General features: G+C 45.9%; 1 long non-coding RNA gene across 1 annotated transcript; it reads right to left on the reverse strand.

Annotated features, from left to right (window-relative positions):
• Positions 1 to 2,472: 2,472 nt before the first annotated feature.
• LOC115372828 (uncharacterized) lies at positions 2,473 to 3,557 on the reverse strand. Its single transcript, XR_003929479.1, has 4 exons — positions 3,460 to 3,557; positions 3,313 to 3,380; positions 3,141 to 3,223; positions 2,473 to 3,055 (listed from the first exon to the last, which is right to left on the reverse strand). It is a non-coding gene; the product is annotated as an uncharacterized LOC115372828 (long non-coding RNA).
• Between the last annotated feature and the right edge of the window lie 6,353 nt (positions 3,558 to 9,910).

Genomic DNA, 9,910 nt, shown 5'->3' on the forward strand with positions numbered 1-9,910 from the left:
TCCCCAAAACAAGGTCCTGAGGCCTGTACCATAAAGCTGGATTTCGGCTTAGCGAGCTAACTTCAGGCTTAACCCTGGCTTTTCTTTACCATAAAGGTGGCTTACTTTTTATCGGGCTACGTTGCCGTGGTAACATATGCTGAACACCTTCAGTTCAGGATAAGAGTTCAGCAGGTAGAAAAGCCCTACTGACTGACCAATCAGCTGGAAAATGGCCTGCCCATTTTCCCTTTCTTCTTCTTTAAAAAAAATTAATACATTTTACAATTCTTTTTGTATTTTTTTTTTTTACTCATGACTCTGCACTGTCCAACCAAAAACTGATCCTGTAGACTGATTTAATGATTTTTTAAAAAATGTTTTGGAAAATAAATGAGGGGAATTTAATTCAGAGGTTAACTAAAAGTCTGATAAAATACACGCCAGCCTCTGGGCTCCTTTAGGTTTCCATTAGTTTGCTCATATTTAGTATTTAGGGCAGGGGTGCCCAAACTTTTTCCTGTGAGGGCCACATAACTTCTGTTGTGCCGTGCACAATCTTAACAGGTAAAAGTTCAGCTTAGTTGTCAGAGCAGAATCTCTTACTTAAATGCAGGGACGGTTTTTGCTATGGGCAGTGTGGACCAGGGCGCAATCTACTTGGGGGCGCACGAGAAAAAAAATTCGCCAGTTTTCTAGACTACCATATTGACCCACACATGCCGTGGCACCGGGGTACCATCAGTCGGCATCAGGCGGGCCGGTCTGGTCTGCCGGATCTGACAGGTGAGCGGCTTAATGCCGGCCAGTGCCGGCTCGCCTGATGCCGACTGATGCTGCCCCGGTGCCGTGCCCGACTGGTGCCGCGGGGGCGGGGGGGTTGGATTAGTAACATGAAAGGGCGCAAGCCAGTAATATCGCCTAGAGCGGCAACATAGGCAGAACCGCCACTGCTTAAATGACTCATATGAGCAGTCTCTCAAAGTTCTTGTGTTCCTTCCTTATAATCCTTTTGTAGGTTCCAGTAGGCTTGTCACGTTCTATGCGTGTATTAGTCTCGATCGCATGGCCAGACTGAAAAAAAAATCATAATGCGTCTCTGGTATTGTTCAGGGGGCAGGGCCAAATGTGGAGGCGGGCCGTATCCAGCCCGCGGGCCGTAGTTTGAGGACCACTGATTTAGGGTGTCTGCCCTGAAAAGTCCACGAGAGTTGATGCCAAATGTTTTACAGTCTTTAAGTGACAGTGAAATAATATTTGAACCAGCAGAATAAACACGAGGCATCAGATGCTTTATAAAATGAAATATCAAAATCAGTTGAATCAAAGTGACGAAACTGACGAAACTCAAACTGAGGGCAGAGGTCCAGCAAGGGTCGCCCCTCACCGTTAGAGGGCCAGTTCCTCTGCGGGAGTGTATGGCTGAGTGGGAGACACATTCATTTACTGAACACACAAATGTTACTGTAGTCAGATCTACTCGTGCTGTCATGGTGGGGAAGTAATATTATAATCGCACTAATTTACACATTGACACAGTCGGCAATTTTTTGCCAGCATTCCTTGCGGCTGTTGGCAGCTGCAGCTGTGTTGCTTTTTGCCTGGATTATTGATTTATATTCCTCGTATTTATTAATGATTATTGTCTACTTCGCTGTTGTAAAGTATGTGGCTCGGGTAGATTTTTCCATGTCTGCAATTGGTCGCATGCAGCAAACACTGCCCTTTTTATGTGAGCGCGCACAGATTGGAAAAAGCCTGGGTTGAATTAGCGAGTTGATAACCGGCTTCATGGTACCGAAAATCCGGAGTGCAAATGTCTGGTTAAGTGAAGCCAGATAAGTAAGAGAAAGCCCGAGAAAACCAGAGATACAGAGAGACTGGAAGAGTCACAGAAAGTGGACGTCCTTTGGCCACATCCCACACTGATGACTGCTTCATTGTGAACAGTGCCCTGCGGAACCAAAGTACAGTGCCAGCACTAATGACGTAATCCAAGCCCAGCAGAGTGTCCCGTTGCCATGTTTACCGTATTAAACTGTATGTGGGTTCATGAGCAACTTCAGGGTTTGTACACTTTTTTCATGGTCAAATTCAAGCACTTTTTAAGGACTTTCAAGGTCAATTTTTTCAGATTTTCCAGTACCATTAAAGGAGAAATACGGTGTGAATCAATCCATAGCCCTGTTGTTCAAGGTCACCAAGTGCTGCCCAGATGAAAAAGAACTGGAAAAATTGATACAGCCTAGGCAGAATATCGTAACAGCTACTAACATTATGTGGCAAAGCGGGTGATTGAAAGAATGTATTACTTGAGGATTAGAATTTACGTGTTGCTCGACAACACCACCTGGGGGAATTTCACCCTCAGGAACTTAATGTACAGGACACAGGTTTGTATGCACCCAGACCAGACGTGAAGTTCAGTATAAAAATAGATTTATTGACATTTAATTCTTTTGGAATGCTATAACACTGCAATTACAAGAGACTTTCTCACTTGGGATAGCCAGCACTAGTATGCTCAACACAAAAAAAGGAAACAAGGCAATTACATAATTCAAAAAGGGCTCAAAACAACTCAAGGAATAAAGCAATGGTTAAACACACTTAAACTTTGGAATAATCAAACAAAGCATCAAACACAAGAAAAAGAACACAAGTTAATAAAGAAAACAAACGATAAAGCACAGCAAATAGTAATAAACTCAAAAAAAACAAACAAACACAATATTCACACCAACAAACAATATGAAAGAAAAAAAAATGAATCAGAGTGTACTGATAACTGACACAAAGGGTGGCCAATCGTAGTTCGTCCAAGCGCACTGTGGCGCGGGAGGTTGGCCAATTACAGCACGGCACTTGAAATAGTCACTGGCAGTAAACAAAAGGAATAAAACAGAACGGTGGCATGGTTGATGCCACGACGGGAGCAAACAATATACAGGGCCGCTGTGCAACAGTAGCAAGACGATAGACAAAACAAGACAAGACAGCAGTAGAGTCCTGGTGCACTGGAGCGTTGACCGCCGGAGAGTGGAGCACCACAGCGCACCGCCAGGCCAAAACATGCCTGCGAAATGCGCACACAAAAACAATTACAATCATGTTGGTTACAATATGAATGAAGAGGCGTAACCCGGCTACAGGCCACCTACCACAGAACACAGAGCACAGGCACAGCGTCTCTGCCAGGGAGGAGAGGGAGAGCAACAGGCCGCAGTTAAACGCTGCTGAGAGACTGAGAGAAAAAAAGTTTAGCAGCTAGCCAGATAGCAGCCACTAGCGAGCTGAGTTACAGCTACCGTTGGATTAACTGAGCCGACATACCTGGAGAGAGCGAACAACAGCGTAGACAAACTCCGGTCCCACACAGCCGCAGCCAGCCGACAGCCTCACTGCAAGCACAACGTAAAGCAGGTGTAATGCCCAGAGACCGCAGAGACACCCAAACACCACAAGGCGCAAAGGACTTACAATTGCGGAGAGATGGAGAAGACCTGGCGAAATCGGCAACGCCAACCATCACACAGTTCAAGCCACACGGAACGCCGCGCCACACACGGACGCCAGCCCCGAGGGAGACAAGGTAGCACACTGGGCAAACACACACCGGAGCAGCTAAAAAGCTAGCGGCTCCACCCCGCAATTAGTGCCGTGAGATGACCCACACCTGGTGTGGAACAAGCAAAGAGGAGGGGGAAGGGGAGGAGGAAGAAACCATCCTGCTACATTCAACTGAAATTTTCTCGTTCTTTTTCTCACTGACAACCTCGAACAGCAGAGTTATGGATTGATTAACACTGGATATTCATATACTGTACAAGGCCGTAGCCAGGATTTTTCAAATACCGAGGTCAACCCCAACTCAATGAATAAAAAAAAAAAAACGTGTAAGCGTTGGAGCCATACTAAAATTATAATAATATGTTAGGCCTAGAAATAAAGTCCAGCACAATATGAATTATCCATCCTAATATCATATAGCTCAACTGTCAGATTGTCAGACTGTCTGGCACTTTTTTATTTTGCTGTTATTTATAACTTATATTAATCCAATGTGTTGTTATTGTGAACAATAAAGATTTATTTTATTCTATTCTATTATATTGTATTAACTGCATACTGACGTGACTGCTTTAAAACTGCACTACTTTTAAACCAGCTATGTAGGCTACAATTATATTTACATAATAAATAGTCAAAGAAAGTAATTGACTTTTCAACTTCAAGTGAAAACTCTCAGTAGGTCTAAACTGGGTTTGAGGGATATGGTTGACTTTTGTCCACAAATAACAATATAGCAGGCTAGCAGCCTAATACTGAAACAACTAGCTTAACGTTAGCAGCTTAATACTTATATTTTATATGGACCTACTTTTGAGTTGGAAATAAAGATTAGTTGATTGACTGAAACAACTGACGTTAGCAGCCTAATACTGAAACAACTGGCGTATTTCATGAGTTTGTGTGATGTGATCCAGTTGAAGCTGTGTTTATGTTACACCACAAGATGCCGCCGTAGACTTTCTAGACGCAGACTAAAGAAAAGGGTTCAGGGTAACGTTAGCGCTGCTAATGTTATGCTAGTTCAGAAGTGTGGCTGACAGTCTCTTCTAAATAAGCTGTAAAGTTAAAGATGATGAGTTCGTTAACTTTATGAGAGTTTCCCTGTTTCGCAGAGCAGTGATCCGCCACTGGCTGAATGCCTGCATCTTCTTTCATTGATTCCGTTACGATTTCAGTGGCGGTTAGCAAGTCTAGCCTACAGTAATGTTAGATTGTTTAGCCTATTAATGTTAGAGAGAGCGAGAGAGAGAGCACTTGCTGCTTTGGTATACGTCTTGCGCTCCAGCAGCCGAGCGGCGTCTACTCTTATGTCTATCATCTTATGGGCTAACATCAGCTGTGCTTCAATTCTCAGTTGCGGGAAATTCCTAGTTTACCATTGAGAAATGCTGGCTTTGTTGTTAACTTAGCCCTTAATAATTGACAATTGGGAGCAGTTCAAAGTCTGAATTCAAAGGGTGTGAACCATCTTCAGATATCTGTCTGGCCTTCCTGACTACTGCTTTGTCAAACACTTCACAAAGTTGCTGTTGTGGCTTCCCAACCAACTTCCCTGCAGTTTTAACAATTTTGGAGAGCCTATTTTTATGCTTCACACTTAAATTGCCAAAGCAAGCTGCTATGTTGAATTGTAAAATACTTTCAACCAGGCTTTTGTATGCCATTTCAAGAATGTGTTGACTTTAAAAACAGTTGCTGATTTGCTCTCTTAAAAATGCTCTCTGAGTTCTCAGTGAAGCTCAAGGTTTTGTCAATGATTGTGCCTAGGTACTTAAAATGATCCACTACCTCCACAGGCTGGTTGTTGAGAATGACAGGGGTGATATTGATAGCTCCCTTTGTTTTTGTTTGTATTAAGAGTTCTTTTGTTTTGGCTACATTAATTTGCAGATAAGTGGCCTGACACCAGTCCTGCAACACAGAGATCTGTCTGAAAAAGGCCTCCTTGTGTGTGGCATTATTTTCAGACATTAGCCCAACCATGTCATCAGCATATTTAAAAAGTTGAACATTATTAAGATTCACTGCCATGTCATTTGTATAAATGGAAAACAGCAAAGGTGACAGCACACAGCCTTGTGGTGCTCCAGTTTTTAAAACCAATTAATCTGAGTAAACCCCGTTCATAAAAACTCTCTGAGGTCGATCAGTTAGAAAACTTCTGATCCAGTGAATAAGCCCGCCATTCACCTTCATCTTAAAAAGCCGATCTAAAAGAATGTCAATTTGCATAGTGTTAAAAGCACAGCTAAAATCAGTAAAAAGAATCCTGGCAATTGATTTTGGCTGTTGCAGATGTTTTGCTATATGATCCACAAGGGTAACAGTTGCATCTTCTGTGCCCCTGTGTGGTCTATAGGCAAATTGGAAGGGGCCAAGTTGATCATTAATATGGAGCATCAAATGGGCGCTGACTACTTTTTCCATACATTTTGCTAGAAGTGGAGTGAGTGCCATTGGTCTAAAATCCTTAAGAGCTGTAGCCCTAGAGATTTTAGGCAAAGGTATAATCTTGGATTTTTTCCTCTGGTTAGGGCAAATACAGCAGTTCAGCAACATCTGAAAAAGCTGTGTGACAACCCCTCCAAGCTCTTGGGAGCATGATTTCAACACCCTCCCTCCCAGGTCATCAGGCCCCGGAGCTTTGTTAGGTTTGATTCTGGAGAGACATCTGAACACCCCTTCTTCTTCTTATTTGATCACAAACAGCACTGCAACCTTCTTTAGGGTCTCTCACATCAAACCTTCCATAAAATGTGTTCAGATCATCAATGAATCTACTGCAGTCTGTTATATTTGTTAGTTGCTTTTTCTTCTCGCTGCCCATCATGACATTTAATCCTTCCCATGCATGCTTTGCATTGCCTGTGCTGAACCTTTGCTCAATCCTGTTTTTAAAATCTGTCTTAGCTGTACAAACTCTACACCTGAATTCCTTCTCCTTCTCCTTTACTAAATCATTTTCTCCCCACAAAAATGCAACTTTTCTCACATTTAAGCACATTTTAAGGTCTTTAGAAAGCCATGGCTGTCAGGGTGGAGGCTGGAGGAAGGTGGAGGACCCAAAAGCAGGAGCCGCAGGCAGGAAAAAAGCTCAGTGGCAACAAAATATTTAATAGCTGCAAGGACACAAGAAATCGGGCAGAATGCAACAGAGCACAAAACAAAACAATGAACCAACGAAGAACAGAACTCAAACAGGACTTAAATAGACAAGAACTAATCATCAAACAAGACACACCTGGGGAAGGGGCTGGAGCACAAGACAGGAGAACACAGAGGATAGGCTGAGGGAAACACTGGGAGGGATCAGAACAATCAGGGATGATTAACAGACACAGGACAGGTGTGGCACAGGGAGGAGCAAACAAGACACAGCTGAAATCACTGAAAGGAACTAGGCAAAAGAAACTCAGGAAACAGATACAAACAAAACCATGACAGAAACACATGAAACAGAACCAAACAAAACACAAGCAACACAAAACCATGACAGAACCCCCCCCCCTCAAGGGACGGCTCCTGACGTCCCAAAAACTGTATCAGGGGCCCGAGGATGGATGGCCGTCATAAGACGGGGGGAGGAGGAGGCCAAAGCACAGGGCTCAGAGCCAGAGTCAGGTGGAAGGCTGGAGGGCAGGTGACCAAGGGCGGGGCGGTGCTTGGGCGGACGGCCAGGGCACTGGGAACCAAGGACGGGACGGCACTTGGGCGGACGACCGGGGCGCAGGGAACCAAGGACGGGGTAATGCTCTGGCGGACGGCCAGGGCGCCAAGAACCAGGCACGGGGCGACGCTCAGGCGGACGGCCCTGGCGCCGGGAACCAGGCACGGGGTGGCGCTCGGGCGGACGCCCAGAGCGCTGGCGGCCAAGGCGGAACCTCCCTGAATGGCGGCAGTGCGGGCGGCACCCGACTGCAGGCCAACCATGAAGTCCTGCAGCGTGGACTCGGGACCGCTGGGCAGCGGCAGCATGGACTCTGGACCGCCAGACAGCGGCAGCGTGGACTCGGGACCGCCGGACAGCGGCAGCAGCAGCGGCAGCAGCAGCGGCGGCGTGGACTCGGGACCGCTGGGCAGCGGCAGCGTGGACTCGGGACCGCTGGGCAGCGGCAAGCCAGACAATGGCTTGTTGTTACTGAACACCTTTACAGTTTTAGATGCGATGACCATGTCCTCACGAAACTTGATGTAACATGTGATTGTGTCTGTCAGTTCATGTGGATCAGCGCATGCATCAAAAAACACATTCCAGTCAGTGGTATCAAAACAATGTCTGAGCTTCTCCTCCCCTCTCACACCATTGCTGTACAGTTTTCATGTGTGGTTTTTCACATCTGACTTTCTGTCTGTATTTTGGGAGGAGATAGATGACATTGTGATCAGACTTTCCAAGTGGAGCCCGGCTCAGTGACTTGTATGCGTCTGGGATATTCCCGAAGCACTGGTCTAGTATGCAAGTGGAGCGAGTGGGCGTGGCTACATATTGCTGCAGCGTGGGGAGATGCGGTGACAGCTGACATGTGTTGAAATCCCCTAAAATAAAGATCACCAGTGCACACTTTCTGGCCCATGTATTGTCAATGAACATACAGAGACCTCCCACGATGGATTTTTTAGATGACACTTTATCGTGGTCAGCCCTTATAACGGAGTATCCCTCTATGTTGATACTTGCGCTGAGATAAAGTTACTCTTCCTGAAGTCCTCATCAAAACAGAGGTGCTGTCAATTTATTCATTTTATTATTATTCAGTGATCTGACGTTTGACAGAGTCATGACAGGGAGCGGGTGTCTGCTTCCTCGCCTTCTGAACCTGCTGCGAACTCTGAAGTGAACAACGGGAGCTGGCTCCTGATTAGAAGCGTTTTTTTTTTGTTTTTTTTTTTACAACAGCCGTTATTTTTTCCTCTTCAAGCCGCACGTGATTGGTCAAGATGTGTGGCGTCATTTCTGTGTCTGCGCTGAGCACAGGGGGGAGGGGAGACAGTTACACACACACAGCACACACGAACAGGAGAATAGGAGGGAGGGAGACGAGAAAGAAAGAGAGCGAGGGCCAGGAGAGACAACACGAACGCACTGGAAAGGTATTTCCGAAATTCTTGTGAAAACGATGACGACACGGCCCCACTTCGTGCGTGACTATGACGTTTTCAGCCATGCGCGAACAGGAAAACAACAACAACGCCGCGCCACCAAAGTGTTTGTACGCAAGTGTGCGGTGCTACTCTGTGGTGTTACATTGCGTAGTTACACCACCACCCACTGGCCATCATACGCACTACAGCGTTTTCAGTTGTTTTTGCGGATCTGTGTGTACGAGGATTGTTCTCACAGCGTTATTGTATAAACATAGAACTTTTTAAAAACGTGAAAGAATAAGTTTTCCGTTTTCATCAGAACTGTTGTCGTGTAAACAGGGCCATAGTTAAGAAAGTGAGTGACAGCTGGAAAAGGAGTAAAATGTGGACCCATTTCAATTTTATTGACAATACAAATGCAGAGTGTAGAGTCTGCAAGAAAAAAATCTTTTATCGAGCCGGCTCCACAAACAACCTGCACAGGCACATGAGAACTGTCCACCCATCAGTGCAATGGGAAGAAAAAACACAAGCAATTAAACCTGATATTAATGAAGGTGCCAGTGTGTCTACTGCAACTGTTGCTGCTGCTGCAGTGTCTACAGCAATTAAATTCAATTGTAATTAGTTAACAGTTTGTTTTTGTATTTTATAATTTTTTTTTTTGGCACTATGTAGAGTGAATAAATAAAGGCATATTTATATCAAACATATTTGAATAAAAAAAACATAAAGCATGTTTTTTTTTTTTTTTTTTACATTAGTAATTCATTTGCACATAATTTTACATTATCATTGGTAATAAATTAATTTAACCCTCGCACAAAGACCTGCTGCAAGCAGGACGCTGGCCTCGCCCGCGGGGTTGAAAAGACCCGCACGAGCATGAGCACGAGCGCGGAGGAGGCCCTGAGGAGGTGCGGTCGGCCCCCGGGGTCCAGGTCCCCCCGGGGGCGCTCTATTGCCCCTTCCTCCTCCTGCTCCTCCACCACCACCACCACCACCACCGGGGGTAGCGGGGAAGCCCGGCTACCCCCGGTGGTGGCCGGAGGCCGGAGAGGCTGGAGAGGCCGGAGAGGCCCGACAGGACGAGCCCACCCCCCCATCCTCGTGGCTGCCGTCTAAAGACGGCAAGGTGTGCTGGTCTCTGGACCCACGGGTCCGCAGGCTCCCCCCATCGCCCGAGCCAGAGCTGTGGGGGCCCACGTCAGATCCGGCCTCTTCGTTCCGAGCCTTCTTCACCCCGGCCATGCTGGCCCGGGTGCTCGAACAC

Source organism: Myripristis murdjan, chromosome 15 (genome assembly GCF_902150065.1).
Source record: "Myripristis murdjan chromosome 15, fMyrMur1.1, whole genome shotgun sequence".
NCBI lineage: Eukaryota > Metazoa > Chordata > Actinopteri > Holocentriformes > Holocentridae > Myripristis > Myripristis murdjan.